The sequence below is a fragment of the Tamandua tetradactyla genome, chromosome X, assembly GCF_023851605.1.
Source record: "Tamandua tetradactyla isolate mTamTet1 chromosome X, mTamTet1.pri, whole genome shotgun sequence".
Lineage (NCBI taxonomy): Eukaryota > Metazoa > Chordata > Mammalia > Pilosa > Myrmecophagidae > Tamandua > Tamandua tetradactyla.
Window position 1 is genome coordinate 145,310,379 of NC_135353.1, and position 26,576 is coordinate 145,336,954.

At 35.6% G+C, this 26,576-nt stretch overlaps 1 protein-coding gene across 2 annotated transcripts in view; it reads right to left on the bottom strand.

Moving 5' to 3' along the window:
- LOC143670130 (interleukin-1 receptor accessory protein-like 1) overlaps positions 1–26,576 on the bottom strand; it is a 992,918-nt gene that overhangs the window by 901,299 nt on the left and 65,043 nt on the right. Inside the window, exon 1 of one of the 2 annotated variants that reach the window (XM_077144760.1) lies at positions 12,344–12,375. The exons of the other annotated variant lie outside the window; for it this stretch is intronic. The gene's annotated coding sequence lies outside the window, so the exon portion shown is untranslated. Of the gene's footprint in view, positions 1–12,343; positions 12,376–26,576 lie in introns of those variants that run through there. 2 annotated transcript variants of the gene reach the window in all.

The window sequence follows — 26,576 nt, forward strand, 5'->3', positions numbered from 1 at the left end:
CTTCAAGTATGCCAAGGAGTAAGATGTCCATAGGTTTTTCAAAGTATATTATGGAATTCTGAATTTCCAGAAAGACTGGCTACTGTTCTGTGATATTCTTTCAATATGAAGACAGAGCTTAAATGAAATCGCCAATTCTTTGCCATTTTAAGTAAGTGTGAGAGTATTAACTATCAAATATCCAAATTATATTTTCATATTCACCTTAGGAACATATATACTACCCAAAGATAATCAAGAAAATATCAGAAATTGTACCAATTAAATATTGTCATGATTAACTGTTTTTCCCCATTTATCTTATTTCACCAATGAAAATACTTTCTTCTGTAACCTCAATCACTTCATCAGATTACTTAAAATCTTCAGAAAGATTAAAATATCAATATGTGGTCAATCTTACATATTTTAAATATTTAAAATTTGTGTGATAGTGTTTAAAAAACCACATTGGTTCCTAGTGCCTGCCCATGTTAAAAAAAAAAAACACTGGAAAGCTCTAATTTAGAGCAGGGGCTCGGGGCCAAATCTGATGCACTGCCTGTTTTGTAAGACCCACAAGCTAAGAATGGGTTGCACATTTTTAAATGAAAATGAAAGAAGAGTATTTCATGCCACATGAAAATTATATGAATGAAAATGTCAATGTCCATAAATAAAGTTGTACTGGAATACATTCGTGCTACGGATGATTTCCTATTTCTGAATTAAAATAGCACTTTGGTTCTTTGATATTATCTGTATTTGTTTTCTAGACAAGTTTAAAAGAGAAAATGCAAATCATGTAAAACAGCATGTCCAACAGGTGCACGAAGGAGACAAATAATGGGGTTTTTATCCTTCACATGTTTGGCTACTGAAAATTTAAATAATTTTTTTAATGTCATAATCTTTAGGAGAAAGGCTTATTTATTCAATATTTGTAAATGAATTACTGAGTGTACTGGACAGCCCCCAAAAAGGCTGAATTTGATAACTGAGGAGCATGTGGCGATCTTGAGAGTTACAAATTTTTTTTGACTCAACCAACGCTATGGTAGTAATTTAAGAAGGAAGGTGACATTCCCCATTTTCAGCTGGACTTCAGATAAAATTATTTAGGACATGGTACTGAAAATTCATTCTTCAAAAAGATATTACGATTGAGAGGTTGACAGCTTTGCGTCTCAACAGGTTAGATCTTTACAAGAGCATGTTTCTCTATTTGCGTCAAGCCACAAATCTATCAGAAAATGAAACTGTTAGAAATTATAATACTTAATCTTCAGTATATAGAATAGTGGGAGGATATACTGGACTCTCAAAACAACACAAAACAAACAACTCCCCTGACCCTGACCATGTTCTCCCTCCCACTCACACATACACACACACACACACACATTTATTTCACTCTCAGTAACAAAATTAAGGTTTCAACAAGAGTCCCTCCAGCCAACAACACATATTCATTAAAAAAAAAGCCTTCCTCCTTTCTTTAATAATCAAATCAAGATTTCTCTTCTAAAATTTTAGAGTTTTCTTTTTCTTTATTGAGATAGTATAGTATCCAGTGGCTACTGGACACTGGATTCGGTGTGTCTGAGTTGGAATGCACTCACAATTGATGTGACCTGCTGAAGGCTCCTGAGTCTCAGTCTCCTCATCTGTAAAACGGAGATAACAGAAGCTACTTCATGGGGCTGTGGTGAAGATGAGCGAGTTAACACAAGGACTGAAAATAGTCTCTGGCAGTTGGGAATGAGTTAACTACTACAAGCATTTATTATGTTCTAAGTTATACTAAGTCTTCCTAAAAGCGCATTACTCAGCCAACTTCACCTGATCACCTCAGCAAGAAGACTCCAGGTCCATCGCTTTTCTCTAAGGAATTGACACATTTTTCTCTCAATGAAGGCTTTCTCCTTCCCAGATGTTCTCTCAAGATATAATAAATCTAACAGCTGTGTAGTTCCGTATTTGGCAGTGTGATAACCCAGTAGCATACTCACCCACCATAAAGAAAGGATGTACTACCCTTATTTGGATGACTGTTGACAAGGTAGGTGTGTTTAGCACTGGGGACAGAAGACGGAAAGGTGGACTGGAAAAGAGGAAGGAACAGTTTCATCTTTGTCTTTTCTTAAAGAAAAACACTTTCAAGTCATTTGTGCCATTTTCTTTATTCCGCCTTCATTGAACTATTTGCTTTGTTATAACCTTTGGTATTTAAAATATTAGACATAAAATGAACAAACCTTATTTTAAAAGTAAACCAGTCCTTGCATTTTTTACTATAGTATTTGAAGGTCTCAAATAAAATGAATTATTATTCATTATGTTACTTTGGTTCATTGAATATTCTACTAAAGCAAAGCCTCCTTATCTCCAAAAATAATTGCCGTGTTAGAAGAATCTACAAATGAAAAGGACACCCCAGGGTTGAACTACAGATGTTAAGATCATACTATATATAGCACCTACATGGAATGTTACAGAAGGACAAGCTAACCTTACTACTAGACAAAGTGACTACTGAACATTAATTGAAAGTAGATTTGTATAAAAATTTTCATAATGCAATCGACAGGCACACGATTGAAACTTCAGTGATTTGCACTGTCAAATATTCACTTTCCTAACATTAAGTGAAATAATAGTGGAATCAAATTTGACTTTGGAAGTTAAATTATGCTAAAATTCCCAGCCAACTAAAAGTACTTTGATGGACACTAACTAAGCTAGGCACAATAATACAATACGTTAGAGGAAGAGATCTTTTCAAGATTTTTTTATTCATTCTAGCTTAACACTAAGATGCTGGAGTATTTCTGAAGATATGACCTCAATAAAAAAAAGATACCTTTCATGTTATCTTGGTTTTAAGGCTTTCAGTTGTGCAAAGGTACTTCATTTTCCCTTTCTTTAGGGAAATAGAGTTGTGATTTACTGGCAGTCTCACTGCTATATTTCATGAAAATGAAATGTGGCTGATAAGACTGGTATTTGATAACTATATTAAGTAGTTCATTTTTCCCTATTAATTAAATATTTTCCTATTAACATTGGAGAGCTTTACTCAGAAAAGGCAAGGATGGGGTGATGTGTTTTTCTATACCCTCCAGTACGAGTACAAATTGGTAGAAATTTTCTAAACGATAATTTCACAATTCAGCAGGGCTGCATTTTACATGGGGGTCAAGTTTAGAAAAAATCACCCAAAATTAGAGTATACACACTGGATAATTATAGGCCAGCCAGGTTTTCCTCTAGTATCGGAACAAATTGCTGTTTCTTTTGATGGAGAGTTAGATGAAGCGTTGTCACGTATTTAGGGTCAATGTTGTATAAAGCAAGAAAATGTCATTTTAATCACTAGAATGAAACTGAGCTAGCCATAATCTCCCACGACAAGAGGCATGCCAAAACTGGGAACAACTGAGGTAACAGGGAACTAGGGAATCCTAGCTCATGCCACTTCCTTCCAGGCCTAAAGCCATTAACTTTTAGAGGTAAGTACAGCCAAGCTATTCTACCAGATTTCACTCTTCTAGCCCTTGCTGTCCCTTTCTCTCTTTCTTCTCCACTATTGCTTTCTTGAATTCTCTACTCTATTTCTAATTAGATAGCTGAATTCATTTAAGTTAGATGTATAAAAGATGTGATTCCACTCCATAGGGCAAAAGCCTTCAACAGGTTCATGTGATTGGAAGAATTAAAATATTCGACTAGATACCTTATTCAATTCTAGTAATTTACCCTAAAAGGCAAAATCGGTAATTTCATCAAAACTACTTGCATAAGGATAAACATCATAGAATTATTTATAAGATCAAGTACTACAAAAACATAAATGGCCATCAATATAGGAAAGGCTAGATTAATTATGGGACATTCATATTGTGGCAACCCTTTTTTTTTTTGTCTGCTCAATACTTTTTAATCCTCTTCTCGTAACAGACCTTGATAGTTCATTCCTGGATTGATTTGATCTAGACTTATTTACCCTATACCCCTGGCCACATAAAAACTGTAGGAATAAGCAAGTGACCCAAATGTTCAACAGTGGCCTTCCCTGGGATTCCTCTAATCGAAGTTGGAAGAGAAGTTCTATTCCTCCACGAGCCCGGGCATACAAAGATGCTTAGAGAGGTAACAATGGAGTTGTTTATATCCATGTTCCCTGGTACACCAGGAAAACTGGTCTGAGATTGTGAAACTTGCATGAAATTCGAAGCCCAGAGCAAGTACTGATGATGTTAAAATCCCCTTATACCTCTAATTCCTATGGCCACTTCCTCTACTTTGTGTTACATGAACTGGTCTACACATGCACATTTTTAAAGTGCAGTTCAAATTGACTTCGTTGACTTTTAACCAGAGACCTGCTTAATATGCTAATATGCTATATAGCCAAAATATTTTGAAGAATATTTCAAGACATGAAAAAATGATCATATAGTAATGGAAAACAAACATAAAAGGTACGTATGATGTAAAGTGTGTGTGTGTGTCTAGATGAGAGTCTGTTGGATTTAACAGTGGTTATCAGTGAGGGGTGATATTCTCTTCTCTTTGTAATAAACCTTTTCTCTATGCCAACTGCCCTTTTGTATGTCTTTTTTTTCTTTGCTGATGTGCTTGTGTTATGAATTTCCTATCCACACCTTTACTCCTATTCTGATTTAAGTGTTTTCTTACTGATTTGTAAAAGACCATTACATATTAAGGATACAAGATATCTATTATTTTGTTGCAATGAGGTTTCCACTTAGTTACTATTTTTTCTTTTATGCTCATAAATTTTTTACTATTATGCCCTGTTTAATGTTTTCCATCATTTAGAATGTTCTCTTCCATTCACAGTTCAACAATTCATAACCATATATTTTCTTCTGGATTTTCTAATATTTTCATTCTTTACATTAAATTTTTTAATTAACCTGCAATTCCTTATTATGACAGGTTCTAGTCATAATAGTTACCCATTTATTAGGTGTTACAATGTGCCAGGTGCTATGGTTAGCTGCTTACATATGTTTTTTCATTTATTCTGATGTCTACCTAATGGTTGGTACCATTATTAGCCTCCTTTCAGAGACTGGGGAAACTGAGGCTTAGAGCTGTGAAATAACTTGCTAGTGAGCAGCTGAGCCAGGATTCAAACCCAGATCTTCCTGATTCCCACGCTTATACTACCCAGGATATGATCCAACTAGCTCCTTTTTTCCAATTCAAAAAATTCCTGTTTTAAATTATGAACAATCTGCATTTCTGAATATATTTAAGTATATTTAAATATCAGCGACTTGTGTTTTTATATAGTTTCATGGTATTATAAGCATTATTGTTATAGAACTAAGCTGAAAATTTCCTACATGATTGTTTTTTTTTTTTTTTTTTTTTTTTTAAGGAAAGACAGAGAGAAGGAAGGAAGGAAGGAAGAAAGGGAAACATCTTTAAACATTTTCTTGTTTTATTGTATTCTGTTTCTCCGTTTTTGTTACATGGGCTGGGGCCGGGAATCGAACCGAGGTCCTCCGGCATAGCAGGCAAGCACTTTGCCCGCTGAGCCACCGCGGCCCACCCCATGATTGTTTTTTGACACCCATCCCAAAGGGTTTTGACAAAGGGTTAGTCTTTGTCTGAAAAAAGCCTAGGCACTTTTGTATTCATCAATCTAAGATAACGTTTCTTCCCTATTGGATAGATAATGTTCTATAACTGAAACTTTTGATTGTCTGACCTGCCAGTTATCAACAACCCCTACTTCCTACTCATTTTTCTATGATTACTTCAAGGTTATTGTACGATCCAGTTAAAACTAAAGCGCTTTAGATAATATATCTAAGAGTTTACAAGCCAGTTACTGTTGTTTTCCAATTATTAATCGTTCTGGCTCACAAATAATGTGTTACACTAATATTCAATATATGAACACTTTGTTTCATTTCAGTTTTCACTATAATAACAAGGACCCCATTGTCATGAGGCCATGTGAAGCTGCTGCTTCTTTCCTTCACTGTGACCTCATATATCACATTCTACACGTCCACGAAAGCACTCAAGTTAAAAAAAATAACAACTTCTCTCTTAAAAAAGCATGACACTAAAATATCAATTTGAGTCCTAAAAGCATGGAAGTGGTTTTATTTTTTTAATTCCTTAAGGAAAAGCAGGGTAATATAACTAATGAAGCTAAGCATGAAAGATCTAGAAGGGAATTTATCCTTAGAAAATGCAGGGGAAAATACTTCCTAGATTCATCAACTGATGGATCCCTTGATTCTGGTTTTACCAGTGGTTTAGGGGGGTTCAGCCTAATTCCTGCCATACTCAAGCTCCCTGTCAGCCATTCATCTAGTGACTTGATGATCACAGACCAGATCAACTATTTCATTAAGGGCTGCAAAATGGTGATATTCTCTCATTCCTTTTGCATTTATTAGATTCCTTTTGCACATAATAGAATTGTGGAAACTGTTCTTCAAAAGCAAGTTTTTCTTAACAACAACTTGGCTAGTTTAGAAAAATGTTTGCTTTCGAAAAGGCAGGTCAAATGTGTGCTTCTTTCACTTTGTCTATTTTCAGAATAATGAGTTGGTCCTCGTAACTTCCAGTGTTGACAAATGAAGTTTCTTTTTTGCTTGTTTGTTTGTTTAGTATGCGTATGAACTGATGGGCTTTTAAATATTTGATGTGCCCCAATTCATCGTAGTTGTTGCTCTTATTGATGCTCAAATTGTCCCAGCTTCTACTCTGGCCCCATTTTTATTTGAAGACAGAGAGCACTGCATTCAGAGCTCCTTCCCTGCAGGAGATAATGAGGAGCTGATGAATCTCTGTGATGCTTCGAAAAGAACAAGCAAAAACCTTTGCCTTGTTGAGTAAGGAGAAAGTGTATTCCTATACTTACATAGCGTGAAAGGCACTAGTTTTACCATCAAGCCTTTCCCTTTCATAGAAAGAGATCAGATTAGAAACAGAGACAACTGGGAACCAGAAGCTGAAGGAGAGATGTACAAGGATATTTTTGGTGGGTTTAAAGGACGGGACATGCTTCTGAGGGGTTTTAATCAATAGTAACACCAAGACAGAATAAAAAAAACAACCATGACAAAAATAAAAAATGTAAAAATGATTTTTACAGTCCAGATTTTAATTTATGAGAAACATTCAACAGTCCCGCATCCCCTTCTACTAGAGAACTTCTGTCTCCAAGTCCTGGGCTTCCCCTTCATCCTTCTCTATTGCCTTTATTCTTTCCCCATGTCTTATTTGCACCTGACTTAGGTGCCCCTGGTCTCCTGCGATGGCATCTGCCATAATCTGAGTCACTTTCAAATTCAATACATTTCTTTCACATTAACAAATAAAGCTACCTCAATTATATCTTCCCATTTATAATAAATTAGTCATACCTCATAGTTCTGAATGTAATCACATGTAGTAATAGTTTCCCGATTTTTAACAGCTTTACATACTTGCAATTTTGTCTTCCCAACTGAAGTTAAAGCTGTTATTTTTCTATATGACAAAAAGAAAAATAACTGGGTCCAGGAGAGGAAAAGAGTAATAAAAGGATACGAGGAAGAAAGGAATTAGAGAAGAGATAATAGTAATCTATGTCATGTGGACTGGTGAAGAAAGTCTAACCAGCAAACATGCTGTGCTGCTTTGAAAGGATTATGTACCCTAGAAAAGCCATGTTTTAATCCTGACCCATCTTGCGGGAGTGGTTGTTTCTTTTAATCCTTATGTAGAACTATATATTGGAAACTTGATTAGATTATATCCACGGAGCTGTGACACACTCTATTGTGAGTATTATCTTTTACTTAGAGGGAGATATGGCTCCACCCATTCCAGATAGGTCTTGATTAGTTTACTGGAATCCTTTAAAAGTGGAAACATTTTTGGAAAAAAGCTTGGGAGCCACAAGAATCATGAGAGCTGACACAGCCAGAGACCTTTGGAGATGAAGAAGGAAAACACCTCCGGGAGCATCATGAAACAAGAAGCCTAGAGAGAGAGTTAGCAGATGTCGCCATGCTCTCCATGTGCCTTTCCAGTTGAGAGAGAAACCCTGAACGTCATTGGCCTTTCTTGAGTGAACATAACCTCTTGTTGGTGCCTTAATTTGGATGTTTTTATAGACTTGCTCTAATTGGGACATTTCCATGGCCTTAGAACTGTAAACTTGCAACTTAATAAATTCCCCTTTTTAAAAGCCATTCTGTTTCTGGTATATCACATTCCGGCAGCTAGCAAACTAGAACGTTTGTGTTGGAGTTTTCAGAGAGCTACCCCATGGAACATCTTTGGAGAAACTGGAAAAAAAATGCCCTTCCTTAAGATACTCTGCTGGGAAGCTACCATAATACATAAACAAATCAGTGATGTCCACAAAATGATGACAGCACCTTTGCTGTGGCGCCGTGCTGCAGCACACCACTGCGAAATCATGTCTGCCATTTAGGCTTCATTTCTCAAATGTGTCAAAGAGGCATTATAATTCCTGCCCTACTTACTTCCCCTGGTTACTGAAAAGATAACAGTAGCCAAAGACCTGAACTGGTGTGGAACACAGACAGGAAAGGAACAAAGTTATACCTTTAGGAATATTTGGAACTCCAGCAATTAGGAAAGGGCTCAGGTGTCTGTTGCTGTGTTTGTGTTTCTACTTGGTTGTTTTTATTTTGTCTTGTTTGATACCCACAGTGAATCAAAGGGAGAAAAAAAGGTAGAAGCTGTCAAATTTGGGATAGATGGGGAAAAAAAGACCACAAAAATCAGCAGTAAAATAAACATTAGGAAAATCTTCATTGCTAATGTATCTAATTGGTCTGTTGCAACTTCTGTAAGGAAAAGGAAGCAAAGGAAAGAGAAAGAAATCACTTCCTTCAAAGGAAGATATGATTATATAACAATATTAGTAACAGCCAAGATTACTTTCCATGAGCCAGACATTGTGTGAAGTACCTTCTTTCATCTGTTCTTCTCCATGTCTCTATAAGATAGAGGCTAATATTAGCCTGTTGTGTAGGTGAAAAAAAAATGAGAAACAGATATAGAATGTGAATTCAGTTTTTCTAACTCTAGAGGTCCCTCTTTAATAAACCAGGCTGTATCTTGAAGAGTTGTTTCACAGGGGATGAGAGTTACAGTCCAGCAAGAAATAAAATTGAGATCTGCTTATTTATTCAATTGGGATGAATCCAAGGTACATATATGCAGTAATTCAAATTCTGGGAAGTAAGAAGCTTGATGTAAGTTCCAATTCATCAAGAAAATGAAATTGAATTCAGAGACTACCAGAAAAAAAAAGGTTCAGACTGCTAGGGAAAAAAAGAATTTCTAGTGATTCCACTTAGCAGGTCAAAGCTTTAGGAACAAAATGATTATAGGAGACACTGCAACATGGTTTTGAAAAGGTGACTAAGTAAGAGCCAGTTAAAAGTTAGAGACAATTGGTGACATGGTCGGTTGGAGACGTGGGCTACAGAACAAAATTTTTAACAAGAAAGGTGACAAAGGAAGGAATGTGCTGACCACCTACCAAGAGATTTTCATTCAGTTACAGAGAAATATTGTTCTGTTATATGGAAGACCACTAAAGACATGCTACAGCTGTCACTTGCTAGGTCACTTAAGAAGAGAACAGAGTTAAGAAACATGGTTTCCGTCTGGAGCACAAGGACACCACAGTGCCTGCAGTTAAGAGAACCACTAGTGAAAATAAAAAGCAAATGCCCAAGGACATATCACAGTGAAAGAGAGGAATGCAGAGTTAAGCCACCAGCAAGGTCTGGTTTGCAAGAGAAAGAGGAAAGAAAACAAGAAACATCTGTTCAAATGAAATCTTGAGAGACTCCTAGGGAAATAAGAGAAAAGAAAACGAAGTTGGCAGGGGCAGACAGAGTTAAGGGAGCTGGATTTGAAGTTATAGGGGGAAGTATCTTATTAAAAAAATAAGCAGAGCAAGTAATAAATAAGCTATATGGGGGAAATACTGAAGGGTGGACACATACGAAGACTAGGTATGTGCATAAGAAAAGAGACAGAGGGGAGTAGAAGTGGTCCCTAGGCAGTGGTTGTTAAAGTGGGATCGCCCATATGAGCAACAGTGACAACACCTAGGAATTCATAAAAGATGCAAATTCTCAAGCCCCACCCCAAACCTACTGGGTCAGAACCTCTGAGGGTGAGGCCTGTCTTCAATCTGTGTCTTTACAGCCTTTCCATGTGATTTTGATACACATTAGAATTCGAGAACCACTGCTGTAGGGAATAAATGGAAAGAGACTTACGAGAAAAGGGAGATCAGACAAATTCTTGAAAGGCTGAATTAAATGACAAATATGAGAAAAAGAAAACAAGACATAGGAGAAAATGATCACTAGAGTAGAGGTTCCATTTACGGATTCTGATAAAAGAGAAGCCAAATATATACAATCCTAGCACAAAGAAGAGGTCTTAATATGATTGGAAAAGATGCATTACAATGGAAAGAACTACATTCTTCACTTATCGTGTCTAAAAAACTTAGTGCAATCATGAAAATGTCATGTATCTGCAGTACTGATATGACAGATGTTACCTACACATGGCTGCTGAGCACATGATATGTGACTATTGCAACTTCACAATTGAATTTTAAATTTACTGAATTTTAATGAATTTAAAGTTAAATAGTTACATGGCGAATGGCTACCACAAGAGACAACATCAACTTAGAGCTACTTTCACATGGGTCAATGGGACAAGAATAATGCTAACATGGATTTTTGTGAAAACATTTCATGACATAGCATCTCTATCAGAAGACATGTAATCAAGGAAATGAATTATGGGCTGGGAAATACCACGTTTGTAAATATAGCTGCCACCCAGCCAAAGAAACATAAAATGAAAAAGCATTTAATATCTGTGCTTCGCTAAAGAAGAGATTCTATGTCTTCACAGGGGCTTCCAACATTGTCCCAAGAAGAGATGATAAGGATGGAAGTTATCCATGACCACAACACAATATACTCAGAATCCCATTGTAAGAGTACAGGATTTGAGATTTTATAATATTTGCTATCAGATCCGTGACAAGAACAAATATAGATGGGGTGTCTTCAGAATTATTAGATTCATGTGCAGGTGAAAAGACACAGTGGAACGCAAAGTGAAAGACCAGGTTTTGGTAACAGATACATTTATTTCTTTAAAATTTAGTAGATTTTCAAAAGTTTGGACAGTGAACAAATTCTTATTGAGCAGGAGGAAATTCTAATGTGTATATATATATATTCAAGTAGAAGAATGAACAATTCCCCTTTCAAGATTTCAGATAGTGAAGGACCTGTTAAAACAGTATAAGAAATACACCCAAGGAAAGAACACTGAAAAGCCTATAAAGAACAAAGTGAATACTTCCATCTGTAGAGGCATTTAATGATGAGAAGAAAAAGAGAGAGGTTAAGAAATTGTAATAACTGGAGCAAAAAGAGTAGGAATCAAAGAGCAAGTGAGAGGAGCATGTAGAAGAGCCAAGTTGATGAGTGAAGGAAGGAGGTCACACGGGAATGAAGCATTACCTAGAGAAAAGCTAGCGGGCAAGAAGAAAGCTCCTTGTTCTAGAAGACGGAAAAAAAAAGACACCTTAAAATGATGTACTTGGTAATAGTTGATAAGAAGTAATAATTGATGATACTTGCTAGGAGGGGTCGTCGGGGTTCTCTCCGTCTCTCTATCTCTCTTTTTTATATAACGACACTTCAAAGACAGGAAAAGATACCGAAGGTACAGGACCAAAGATGTATGTGAATCCTCAGGTGACAATGAACAGAAAGGCGTTGATTTTCTACACTGACTTCATGGCGCAACAGTGACCAGCCTGACCAAGTCTCTATTAAGATTTAGGAGAAAAATAGATTTGCCAGCATAGCATAATTTCAAAAATTTGTTAAGGAAGTTATCAGAAAGCAAAAGCCATCAGCACAAGTTAACAGTGACTACACATTTTTCACCCCCTTGGGCAGGGACTGGGAATTGAACCGCAGTCTCTGGCATGGCAGGCGACAACTCTGCCTGCTGAGCCACCATGGCCCACCCAGATTGTACTTTTTTTTTTTAAAGAACTGGGTTGTTCTGTGAGCAATAGAGCATGTGAGAATCAAGGTTTACACTGGGCACCATTAGAAATAAGGTGTTTGGAAAACGCAAGTGAAATCACAGCCCTTAGCAAAGGAGGAAGGCTGGGAAAACCTTCAAGTGATCAGAAACTGCTATATGCATTGGATCAATTACGCAAGAAATTCACTAGGCAAGTAAGTCAGGAAACTCTCCCAGGGTTTTTTCTTTCTGTATACATTACCTAGAGCAGGAGTCAGCAACCGTCTTCTGTAAGAGTCAGATTGTAAATATTTTAGGCTTTACGGGCTACAAGACCTCTGTCGCAAATACTGACCTCTGTTGCAGCCTGAAAGCAGCCACTAGCAGTAGGGGAACGAATGGGTGTGGCTATTTCCCAATAAAACATTATTTGCCAAAACAAGCAACCAGCAGTTTTGGTCCATGTTCACCTACCTCTGGTTTATGAACTCATTTTCAAAAAGGATATGTTTTTAAGAGAACGAGATACAAAGATGCCAAAAAGACAGTCAAGGCATGCTAAACATAAAGAGACTTCTCCATCTATCTATTAAACAATCATTATTGCAATAACATCAGGCATGGAGATTAGAATTCAAAATAGAGAGCATTCCTGAGAAATAGGAATACAATGAATGAGAGTCATATGTGGGGGGGAGAGGGGTGCCCACCAGCGTACTCTCTACCCTCCCCCCTGTATCATGCGGGCCGGAAGCCTGGATAGCTACCACATCTCCCAGGATGTCATACTAGAGTTAGATGCCAAGGAGATTCTGAAGATATATTATGGCTTCCCTGGTGAGATGGGCAGAGGTGCGGGCTTCTGCAGACATCAGATTTTCACAGCGGGGCTCTACAAACCACCCGCTTTAATGACACAATCAGTGGTAAAAATTGCTGGTGGTTTCCTGTGGCCTATTTGCTGACTAACTTGCTGACTCTGAAAGAACGTAGTTAAATGGCCAGCTAGTGGCATCTTCTCTTGACTTTCATTCCTGCAGCCTTTAGAACTGGTTCAGTGAGTACTGAATTCTTTGTTTCAAATCCCTTCCATGCTGGAAGCTTCTCTCTTTTTGACCGATTCCTACTTCATACAGTATTATTGTAGAAGAGAAGATACAAAATAAGAAGATGAGCTGGGGAAGAAATTTTTCTCATGTGGGGAAGAAGTTGTGCAAATAACCCGGGATATGGAAATAAAGTAGCAAAAATGAAAGAGAGAATATTTTTTAAAATAACATGAGGTAATGGCAAACAAACAATTTCAAGGCCAATTTTCTTGTAAACTAGTTATTTTAAAATATATATGCTGGTTTATGTGAATCACATTATTTCACAATGTGAAATAAACAGCATAATACTATGCATTGAGTATCTTCTGTGGGCACTGCAATTTTTTTTCCCTACTGTTATAACCATCTTGGGTGGAAAATAGTATCTTCTTCTAATATATTAAGAAACACTGGGTCAGAGAAGTTAAGGGACTTACCTAAGGTCACACAGCTATTAAATGGCAAGGCCAGGATTTGAAACAAGAACTCTTTAGCTCCAAAGCTTGCATTCTTTCCTCTCTACCTGTCAAAAAAGGCCACCTGCCCATCTGCAGCTAGATTCAAACAGATTAGGCATGAAGAACACAGAATACTTTGAATTAGATATAATTTTGAAGACATATTTTGAAATTGCACTGGTTCTTCAAATCATTCATTCATCAAATGTAGTTATTGCAAATTGGTTTTGTATCTGCTAAACAAGGCTAAAATGGTCCCTGCCCACACGAAGCTTTTATTCTCTATACTGCTACAGCAACACTGATAATAATAAAGTATCTTCTGAAGTGGATAAAAACGCACAAAGAAATAAATGTGAATGTAATGTATGAGAAAATGGGAATCAATTAAGTACTAAAGAAGGAAAGAACAAATTTTTAATGGAAACATTAAAGAAAACATTTAATTATGAAGCATAAATGTATAGACGTGAATAAAACCCACACTATCTGTAGAAATACTCAAGAAATTGATGGTGTGTGAAATTCCTTCTACTACACACTACTAGTTTTAATTATTATAGAGGTTTGGAGCAGAAGAGAGATCCCACCTATTTAAGTAAATGAGACTCTAGAAGGTAATTAACAGTAATCATACTTACAAAGAAAACATTTTTAGCACTTACTAAAAGAAAGGTGAAAAGAAAACTAGCAAGAAGTAACAAGTATCTTACCACTAATGATGCTCTAAGGTAGTATAAAAAGTCTACAAATATTTAAGGACAAAAAAAAACCTCTGGGAGAATAAAATATACTATAGAAAATATTAAATGAAGCAAGTAGAATAAAATATTTTTACTATAGAAAAGATTAAGTGAAGCTGGTAAAAAAAAGCAGTGAAAATTTGAGGATCTCCAATTTACAAGCAAATGATAGGCCTATGAAAATAGTGTATATAATACACCATGCTATACTTATATTACTGTATGATGTAACAGAGAATCCTAATTGACTTGAAGTCTAGAGTTAGAGTTAAGAAATCCACTTGTATAACCAGAGGCAAATTTAACTCTAAATTATCCCTGGTGTTAAGAAGCCATCACCTGATGTATAGATTGGCAAAACATGAAATATCATTTCAATATTTAACCAGTACTGCTGCCAAACTACATTGGCAATACATTTTTGTCTGTCTCATGTTTAGTTAAGTACAATACATTTGTCATAAGCTCATAGAGGAATCAACCAAAGATCCATATCAAGATGTAAAATTGCTATTAAATTTCTGCATTTCACTTATTTGAACCAAAAAGAAAATACATGGCTTTATCTTTATGAGTATAGAAACAATTGTCTGGATTCATAAAAATCATGGTACCATTTTTAATTACTAAAAGAGTAATAATGGACACGACTTATTCTATCACACAGCATCAAAAAAGTATGAATAACATAACAGGACCATGAAGAAAGCTAAAACCCCTAATATGATATAAATTTATCAATTAAAACTAATGTGCTGTATAGAGAGCTTTATAAAAAAACCTCATATTTAATGCACATGGCTGAGCTATTGCCTACTATAAATGGAAAAACAAAGATTAATGGAAAAAAGCAGAGAGTGAAGAATTAAGGCACTTTAGCTTCAGTACCAGCTATGCAATTTATAAACAGTGTGATATTGAGTGATTCACGAAACCTCTATCTTGATTTTCCCCTCTTATAGGAGGGTACTAGATGATATCTAAGATCACTAAAACTCTTAAAATTATAATAAATAATTATACTACCATCATTAAGATGCAATTTAGAAAGTTATAGGCTTTCTGATGTCAAACATTCCCTTAGTCCAATTTTTTTAAACAAAAACTATGCATAAATCAAAGTGAAAGCAACTTTTATTTTATATGTGCAGCAAACTCTGTGAGTTTTTCCCACAAAAGTCAACAGAAACTACTTACCAAAAAAAGTCTTTAACTTCAAGTCAGTCAGATTATCTCGTCTGTCTTTAGCTACTCTGGCATGAAAATCAAATTGTGGAAGGGTAAAATAGAGTTGAAATATACACACATTCATAAAAGTGTACATATATACATATGTGTGTGTGTGTGTGTGTGTGTATCTTACAAAATGTATTGTTATATATGGTTTGAATGTGATGTACATAATTTCACTTTAAAACCTTCCCTTTATCTGATGGATTATCTCTTATTAATATAGCTAAATTAAAGAATAAACATTATGTTCTCCAAATCATTCAATTTCTGCTGTTGATTTCTGAAAAATATTTTCTGAATGTATTTCAAAAGTTTAGGCTATTTTGGCAACTGAGTTCTGGATATCTGCTCAGGTAATAATCTCAACCCTTTTTTTCTGATAAAAGTTCATCTGCCATTCTTATAGCTGAATGTTTATGAAAAGAACAGACTGCCTGTAAAAAAAAAAAAACATGAAATGGTTTGGGTCTTGTCATTTTGAATTATAACTATATTAAGAATTAAATAGTTTTTAAATTTCATTTAAAGATTACTTTGTAAATTAAAATTTTTATTGGCACTACATTTGTCAGTCATTTATGTTCTTTTGTGAAAAACTTTGCTCCATCAGATTTAAAAAGACATTTTCTTGGAGTCTGAGCTACTGTAGAAGGACTTCCCTGCCATAAATCCACAATCTCCGTTCCCCTTTTGTTCCTAAACAAATGAAAGTATTGAGGTAAAAAGAGATGAAGATTGTTTATAAACAATCTTGGCAAACTGAAAAGTAAGAAGAGGAAATACAAAGTTGCCATTTCAAATACATCCACTTATTTTATGTTTTTGAACTTCACAGTCTTTCTTATGTTTCCTTTTCCAGCTTATTATCATATGACTTTTAATCATATTTTAATCTTACAGACACCAAAGTATAACTGAAACTAATGTAACAGTAAGTTTTTATATTGTTCATAATATGTATATGAATAAAATGTTCAAAGAAATGAAAAGAATAGAAAATATAAAGAATAGGGTAATATAATTGCTGAATCATTACACTGATTCAGTGTCTTACGGAAGCTAGAAGTAGAAACTTAAAACTGTGGAATTGTAACCCATACCAAACTATGAAATCTGTTCTACGACTAATTGTTGTGATGTGCTTTGAAATGCATTGCTTTTTTGTATATATGCTATTTTTAACAAAGAATAAAATAAAAAAGTTAATTGTGATGATAAATGTACAACTATATGGAAAAAAAAAGAACAGGGCAATATAAAAATAGCAAGCTGTTATGAAAAGAACCAAATAGAAATTTTAAAAAATTAAGAAGAATAATTTAGAAAAGTCACAAAAGATATGATGAACTATATATTAGACACAGCTGAAGAGATAATTATTGAATTAGAAGATAACTATGAAGAAATTTCCCAGAATGCTGCAAAGAAAAATAAAGAAATGGATCATATAAACAGAAGTTCAAAGACATAAAATACAAAAGGAGAATATCCTCATTTCCTGGTGCATGTCCAAGCAAAAAATAAAATGGAAAATATCCACGATACATGCAATGGAGACACGAAAGGAGAGACTAGAGGGAATTGGGGAAGGAATATTTGAAGTGATAATTAAAGAGGATTCTCCTGAATTACAGAGATATGATCCTCACTTGAAAGAGCATTCAGTCCCAGTATATAAATACTCAGAAAATACACACTTAGAAACATGGTACTGAAAGTGCAGAGCATAGAAGACAAAGAGAAAATCTTACGAGCAACAAAAAGAAAAGATGAGTTATCTGCAAAAGAAGAACAATTAGATAAAGAATACTATATCTAGACTACAATTCCCAGCTAAACTCTTATTCAAAGATAAGAACAAAATAGACAAAAAAAACTGGGACAGTTTGCCAATCAAAGACAGTCACTGAAAACAATTACTAACATTTGTACTTAGGGAAGGAGGAAATTTTAATGCAGAAGGAAGGATTAAAACCCAAGATAAATAGTACATGGGAAAACAGATATCTTTTTTTGCTTAAAAATTTTACTAACAACTAACGTGAAGGGTAGCAATGTGGTAGAACCAAAATGCCAGCAATGATTATAAAAAATATGGTAAGAAATAAATTAGAATTTAAACATTCTAAAATCCTCACACTGTTTAGAGGAGAATGACTTCATAAATAATAAATAGTATAAATTTAAGGACAAGGGCTCATAAAATATAACTAGGATAGAATAGAAATTTCAAACCAGTAGAGGTCATTAAAGATGATAAAGAAAATATGACTGTTCATACAGAAAAAAAACAAAAGGAGGAAAAGTTAGCACTACAGATAAACAACAGAGTGAATAAAATTCGGTCAGTAATTAGGGAAATTTTAAAGAACAAAATTAGATATGTGAATCAAACCAAGTTCAACTATCATAAGAACTTTGGAAGTAAGTACTAAGATTTGATATTAGAAATTACTTTGACCTCATCATATTAAGATCATTCTTCATTGTGAATAAATATAAATATGCTCCATAAAATCATTTTTTAAAACATTATATGCAAAGCATTACTCTTTATGTTCATGACACCCAAATTTATATCTTTAAATGGCCATGCATTTCCCAAAACAAACAAACAAGCAAAAAAGGAAAGAAAAAAACAAATAGAAATGCCACAAATAGTGCTGCAGTAATGGGATACTCATCTGGAAAAAGAATGAAACATCACCCCCGCCATACAGCATAAAAAAAAAGTTATGAAAAAGGATATTCTATAAATAGGATATATGAAATAGGATACAAAATTAAAATATTAGAAATGTACACTTAACAAAATATCACCAGTTTCCTTAAACTTATTGTATACCTACTGTCCATGAACTCTATCTTGAAACTATTTATATTTCCAACCCATTTTACCACTTTGGTAAAGAGTTTCATAAGTTTACTACCCACTGCTTAAAACAGAATTTCCTTTCATTTTGTCCCCAATGTAATTCTTTCAAGTCTCAGGAGTGCCTCTTAGTTCTAATATTCTGACTTTAGTAAATAAGAATATGTTGACCCTATTCATACAATTTTTGATTTTATAAGCTTTGATCATATCTTTCCTTAGGCCTCATTTTTAAAGGGTTTTTTTTTTTTTAAGTTTGTCCTAGTATGGAAGTTTTCTCTTCGAACATGGTCAGTCCTCTTATTAACTTAATAGATTATTCCCAAATCTGTTTTTTTTTTTAATAACAGATGTAGAAATACAATGGTTTTGTATAATCAGTATGGTTTCCAGTTTATTTCTAAGATATTTCACATCAAAAATTTTCTTCCTATACTGCACCTCCTCTATTATCAGAATGCTCTACTTCAAAATGTTGGAGTATCCAAGGACCCAGTCTTAAAATCATTCTTCTTTGCTGTTTATATTTTCTCCCTCCATGATTTCATTCACTTCCAAGGCTCTAAACATCTTCTTTATGCTCATGACACCCAAATTTATATCTTTAAAATAAACTGCTTTCCTGATCCCAATTTCATATAGCCAACTATCTACTTAACATCTACCTGTAGAAGTCTATTAACTTTCTTAAGGTTCACATCTTTTAAAAAAACCCTCTTTATTCCCCTCCTTCTGTAACCTATTCTGTTTTTTTTTTCCTTATCAAGAAGCAGCACTTTAAGCCAACACGTAACTCAATTTAAAAACCTAGAATTTATCCTGGAGTCTTCTCTAACCCACATCCATCAGCCAATGCTGTAGACCAATGGCCCCCAACCTTTTCATGCCACGGCACACAGAAGTAAACTAAGGAGATTACTCAAGGCTGGAGGTAATCAGCCAGGTGCATTTCAGCTGTCCCAGGCCCCACCTGGCCACCCTAAAGACTGAGATGATCAATATCATGACACCCCATTAAACCATTTGGTGCCATCAGTTGGGAAATTCTGTTGTAAGCTTTACATGCAAAACCTTTCCTGAACTAATCACCCTTTCCCCATCTCCCTTGCATCCACTCAAATAACCCCTCTAAGCGCAAGTTTCTTGGGAAGCTGAGTTTAGTTTGGAACCCAGAGCGTCAGGGCTAAGTGGTTTCTTGGTGTGGTTGGATGTTTCTCGTGGGATCATGGTTCCTGGAGCTCTAATTCTTAACATGAAGCATCAGACTTAGTTTTCTGGCATTCCTGGATATGCTGTGAGCCATCTTATGCCCTTTAATAAATCTCCTTTTGCTTAAACTAACTAGAATTATTTTCTACTACAAGGCCTCAGTGAGAAGTCATTTATCCAAAGAGGCCTTTCCTGACCAGTTGATCCAAAGTAGGAACTGAAGTTAACTGAACCCATAGTCATGATTTATTTTTTTGTAGATGGTGTCACTACCTCATAATTTCTCGTTTAAATTTTTACATACTCGTTGCCCATCTCACCTTTCAGTAGCTTCACAAAATCTTTGCTGTGTTAATTACTGCCATCTTGAGTACTGAAGTACATGGCAACATCTTTTGAAAACAGTACCAGTACCGCAAGGATCCTTTTTCAAAGCTACATAAGCAGTCAGTGTAGGTTAGTAGATAAGAGCATAGGCTCTGATATGAATCTGCTTGGGGTCATATCCTGCTTATACAACTTACTCTCTGTGTGACATTGGGCAAGTTCCCTAATGTCTTTGAGCCTCAGTTTCTACATCTTACTGGACTTCCGTGCACATTAAGTGAGCTAACATAGGTAAAATTCTTAAACTAGGGCCCATAACATTTAATGTAAGTTAGCTTTTTTTATTTTAATCCAAGAGCACAGAGGCAATTGACAACCATTGATTAGCTGCTGTCTGTCATAGGTAGATGGAAAGATGGAAAGGCTCGTTTCACCCTTCTGGAGCTTACAATAAAGATATGTAGATAAGATGTACACTATGAAAGGGGACTTTTTTTTAAAGGAAGAAAGGTAATAGATAAGGATCTAATAGATGGTTAACACTAAAAAGTAGTTTGAATTCAAATTAGTCCAGGTTCTTGTAAAAGGTGAGAAAATATTGAAGCTTGAAGAACTGACAGGACTCATATCATTAAAGAGCAACATGTTGTAGCAGAGCATAAGAGGAATTAAATAGGTGTAGGGATTTCAGGAAAGTAAATAAGCCAGCTTGGAGTAAACAAAGGTTTTGAGCTGGACAAGCATTGGTGATAGAGAAGACCAGAACAATTTTGGAGATATGAATTCACAGGCAAAGGAGTTTCTATTTGTATATTCTCCCGTGGACACTGAAAACTGTAAAATGAGTCAAGAGTAGGTGGTAGAGGTACAACTGGAATGAAATTAATACTTAATAAGCATTTCTCTAAGCCAGGAGTTGTGCAATGTACTGGGTTATTCTCATCTCAGTCCTATGACAGATTCTATATTCACAGAAAAGTATCCAAAGCTCACCAATGAAATCACGTTTCTAGGTCTTGCAACTAGCAAGAAATATGACTTATTAGATTTAAGCTGATATCCATGTGACTCCAAAAGTAAATGTTTCCACAATATTGTGAAAATGATGTTTTGAAGAAAAACGATTCTAAAAGCTATGAGCAAGATTATCTGAAAAGGGAGAACCTAGAAAATTGGAGGTGATAAGGATGCCATTGTAAGATTTAAAAATTTGAAGTAATAAGTGCTTTAACTAGAGTAATATTGAAGTGCCCCAAGGTGGAATGGGAATAGAACTAAACTGGACATACAGAGTTTAAGTTCTAGCTCTGATTATAGTTGACATTTAGTGTCTATTTGAGAGTCATCTTCTGATTCTTTGAACTGAGAAAGGATGGACAAACTGTGCAATATTTTGAAAGGTCAATCAAAGATAAGGAAGAAATCACAAATTGTTATGATTCTCAATTAATAATTACATTTTTCTCAGAGGCAGTACTTTAAAGGGTGTGAAGTTCTTTAATAGGAAGTATTATATTTTATTCCCACCAAAACCATGCATTATAGAAATTCCTGTATTCATTTTATAGAAAAAGAAATGAGTTTCCTAAAGATTAAATAATGACCAAAGAAATTGTAGAATCCAGGTATTCTATACCAGTATAGTCTTCCAATTGTTCAAGTTGTCTCTAGCACTTAACACATTATGTTGCGTTTTGCCATGGGGTTTTCCTACGTTTTACTGTAGAATCTAATGATTTGCCATCTACATGAATGAAATTAGTGATCTGGATGTCCACAATTTCCTGATGTGCCTGTTAAATACTTAAGTAATTCTGCCAGTCTGAAAAGATTATGTACCCTAGAAAAGCCACGCTTTAATCCTGATCCAATCTTGTGAGGACAGCCATTTATTTTAAGCTCTATTCAGTACTGTAAGTTGGTAACTTGATTATATTATCTCCACGGGGATGTGACACCCAATTGTGGGTATTAACCTTGATTAGAGGGAGATATGACTCCACCCATTCCAAGTGGGTCTTGATTAGTTTACTGGAATCCTTTAAAAGAGGAAGCATTTTGGAGAAAGTTTTAGAACAATGAGAGAAGCACAAGAGAGGAGATTCCAAGAGAGCAGAGCCACAACAAGGTGACGAGACCCAAGAGAGCCTACACAGCCAGAGACCTTTGGAGATGAAGGAGGAATATGCCTCCAGGGAAGCTTCATGAAACAAGAGGCCTAGAGAGAAAGCTAGCACATGTCTTCATGTTCACCAATAGCCTTTCCAGTTGAGAACGAAACCCTGAACATTATCGGCCTTTCTGAGTGAAGGTAACCTCTTCTTGGTGTCTTAATTTGGACATTTTTATAGACTTGCTTTAATTGGGACATTTTCACAGCCTTAGAACTGTAAACTAGCAACTTATTAAACTCCCCTTTTTAAAAGCCATCCCATTTCTGGTATATTGCATTCTGGCAGCTAGCAAACGAGAACAGTAATTAACCTACTATTTCTTATGGTGGAAGCCGTTTGCAATGTATACACTGTAGCTCTTAGCAAAGAATAAACATTTATTTTTCTGCTCTCCTCCAAAGAACTCAGATGGACTCCACCAATTAAATTGTGCATCCAATGTGCTTTCCAGTACAAAACGGAATCCCTCTGATTTGACGGCTTCAAAATAAAATGTGAGTGTGGAAATCTAATTCCTTCCAATAAAGTACATTGGAAATAAAATTAAGAAAACATATTTTTGTCTTTCTATTACTGGCATCAAATTCAGTGCCTAAAACATACAGGTACTCAAATTCATTAAAATTGTTCAACTAGATCTCTTTATCTGACCAGAGCTTGTCCTAAATAGCATCATTCTTGGTTTTATCTTTGGCTTCCATCTTGCCTGGCATTAGCTTTGAGAAGTCACTAATATGGGTTTCAGTTCCCTTTATTAGCATTTTAACTTGTTTGGTCGACTAAATCTTCATTTTACCATATTCAGCTAATTGTGAGCTACTTTCTTCTAACGAGCATGGTTTTCCAGTTTCCATTTTCCAAAATCTTACTTTCAGATAATGTCCCCATGAGATGTTCTGTCAGTCTCTGTGTAGAGAACTGAAAGTTTCCTTTAAAACTGCCCAAGCTAATTGTTCATGTACAACAATTTCAGTCTGAACATTCTGATTAGATAATGTAAAGAACTCCCCAATTTTGGAAACAAAGAATTTAAGCCCCCTGTTTAAGATGGAAACATGGGAAATTCATAACTAAGACTCCCATTAAGAAGAGAAGCAGCTTTATCTAAAAAGAATTTATGAAGCAACCACATGGACCAAAATACTTGGTTTATTCAAGAACTGCATTGCAAAATATCTTTATCTGGGCTGATAAGAAAGCTAAAATAATGCAGAATACTTACAATGTAGGGCACTAAAGTGAGAACCTATTTGCTAAATTGAGGTGAAGATCGCAAATAAGATTGGATTTGACCTGTCTATTTTAAATCACAGGTTCAAGATCCTCTTTGGGCTTTCTGAGATTCAACAGGAAGAGATAAGGAATCTCTTGGCAAACTGATTTACCACACAGCCTGTTTACTCTAAAATATTTGCGTAGACTTCAAGGTTTGTGAAACATGTTTAGATAATTATTTGAAGGCACAAGATAAGGCTAGTGTAGGATGCAATTAATTGTGTTCAAATTTCACCTATTGAAAACTTCAGATATAGTCAAACCCTAAGTCATTCTCCTCCTAATTCTAGCTTCTTCTCCTAGTCCTTCCTGATTCTCGCTTCAAATTAGTTTCTTTGACGAAAGTAGCTCAGTTTATGTTCTCTAGTTGAGATAGCAGCTTTCTCAGTTTTCTCTTCAGTGGCATAAAAATAAGGCTAAGTTTTTAGAAATTTGACAGTTTCTAAATGTAAGTCATAAGAATCTTCCTTCCCTCCAAACCATTGTCCTCTCTTTACTAAATATGTGATTTCTACTTGGACAAAGTTCCTAGCATTTCTCCAAGCAGGTAAGATTTCTGCAGTATTGAGTTTGCTGTTATATAAGTGAACAGTTCTGTGTCACACGACATTTAAACAAATATTATTGAGTATTAACTTCTTTATGCCTTGAACTGGGCCAAGCACTGGATATGTAAAAGCAAGTCACTGTCCTTGCCTTCTGGAGTTCAGAGTCTAGGGAACGTAAGGAAGTCAATATTATAATATTAGCTGAATAACTGCTAAATTAGTTTATGCGAGTAGAGAAGAGGGGCATGAGGAACTCCTATTTAGCCTAGACAGGGAAGAAAGGGGAAATCATAAAAACCTTTGGAAAGGAGGTGAAAAATAGATGAAGACAAAAAAGACAAATAGCGAATGGCCAGGCAAATGAGAAGATGTGAGCACTCCTTGCAGAGGAAGTCCTGTAGAAAAACTCGGCTGATGGAAAGTGTGGGGTACCTATAAAAAACCTGTTTGTCTGGGGCACAGGGCATACGTGGCGGTCATGTACCGTTGGAGGCCTAATTGATTTCAGGGGGCAATAGAGCTTGACGGTAAGGAGCCCGAGCTCTAGCAGCAGACTACCTGAATTAAAATCCTGTCTCTGAATCCTATCAGCTATGGAATTAGGGGCCAGTTACTTAATCTTTCAGTGCCTGGATTTGCAGTTTAATAACTGGTGATGATGATAGCAATACCTTTCTCATATGGTTAAGTATTAAATGAGTTAGTGCTTGCAATATGCTGCAAACAATACTTGGGAAATAATAAGCATCCAATAGGTGCAAGCTTTCATTATTGGGACAGAGATGTACAAGTCAAACAATGCTGCCACCCTCATGGAGGTTAAAACTATTGAGGAGACCAACATCAAAAGAGAAAACAAAATAAATAATTTCATTTCCAATTGTGGTAAGGAAGAAATAAACGGCAAGAAAAATGATGGAGGATATCAACTGAGTGCAACCTACTTTAGAAAGGGGAATCAGGACAGGAAAGTTTCCCTGAGAAGATGTCATGAGAACTAGAATTTAAAGGATGGAAAGGAAGCAGTCACGGAAGGGGATGGGAAAAGTGCATTCCCAGTAGGGGGAATTGCACTTGTGAAGGCACAGAGAAGAGGTAATGTCTAGGTACCTTGGAGAAGTCAAATTATGAATGGCCTTGAATGCCATTTAAGGCCTTTACATTTCTGCAAAGCCAAAAGCCAAAGGCACGTCACCACACATGGTTAAGCTGTGAATGACAGGATGAAGCAGGCATTATGGGAAGATCACCCTGAAAGTCAATTGGGGAATGGTTTGGCGAGACTAATTAGGATGCTACTGTGACAATCCTGGTTGGAAATGAGAACATTCACCTAAGAATGAACTGAGAGGAAGGGATGTTGGCAAACAGGTGTTATCTGCTGCCTCCCGCCATTAAGCTGGTTTTTTTCACCCTTGACCTCAAAGCCCATACAAAGGACCCCAAACACCATTAACTTTCCGACTTCATCTTGCAGTACCTTCCTTCTCTCTCACTCCATTCCAGCCAGATTAACCTCTTTGTTGTTCTTTGAATATGGCCCATGGCCTGCTTTCCCCTCACCTTATCCACACATGGCTCACGCCCTGACCTTTTGCAGGATATAGCTGAAATAATTCCTTCTCAGAGAGCTCTCCCTTGACCACCCTGGAGCACTGTAGCAACCCCTAACAAGACGCTCATTGTTCTCACCACTGCTGTACAACATATTTTACTTACGTATCATTTAGAAAGACTCCGTGAGGGCAGAGACATCGTTTTTTGTTTTTTTTTTTTGTCTCTGCCACATCCCTGAATGAGTGCCTGGTACATTATAGGTGCTTAATAACTGTCTCTCAAATAAGTAATTTCAACATGAACTAGATTTCTGAAACTGAGCTTCCAGGACCCAATTTTTCTGTCGTGTAGGACATTCTGGTTCCCCAAAACTAGTTTTTGATGATGTTGTAAGGGAAAAGAGAGCAGTTAGATATTTGATTTTCAATATCTATTTATTTAAATTGACATAATTTAACTAAATGATCTATATGTGAACATGCTTTGCCAGCTGTAAATTGCTATACACAGCACCTTGTTATTACTTCTATTTTAGCAATTATCTAAATGGAAAATTATTTTCTTTTTTTTTCCTGTCCTTTTTTTCCCTCTCTCTCCCTCTTTCTTTCATTCTTTTCTTTCTTTTTCAGATTTTTAAAATGTTCTTATACTTCTACTAGAATTTAAGCTATGTGAAGATTAGGACATCATCTGTCTCATTCAACTTGTGTCATCAGTGACTGGCAGAATGTCTGACATACAGAAAGCATTCAATACTTCATTGAATGAGTTAATAAATTTTACAGTGAGGGAGTTGTACATCCAAGTTTCAATATCACATATTTGTTGTGCTTCTAAGAACCAAAGCCAGAAATACCATATGGAAAATTACTTACATTTCATTTAAGAATCTCTATTAAGATGAAATGTTAAACTAAAAGAATATTGGTTCCTTTTAATTTTTTATTGTATAATATAACATATATACAAAGCAAAGAAAAAGAAAAGCAGTTAAGTTTCAAAGCACTT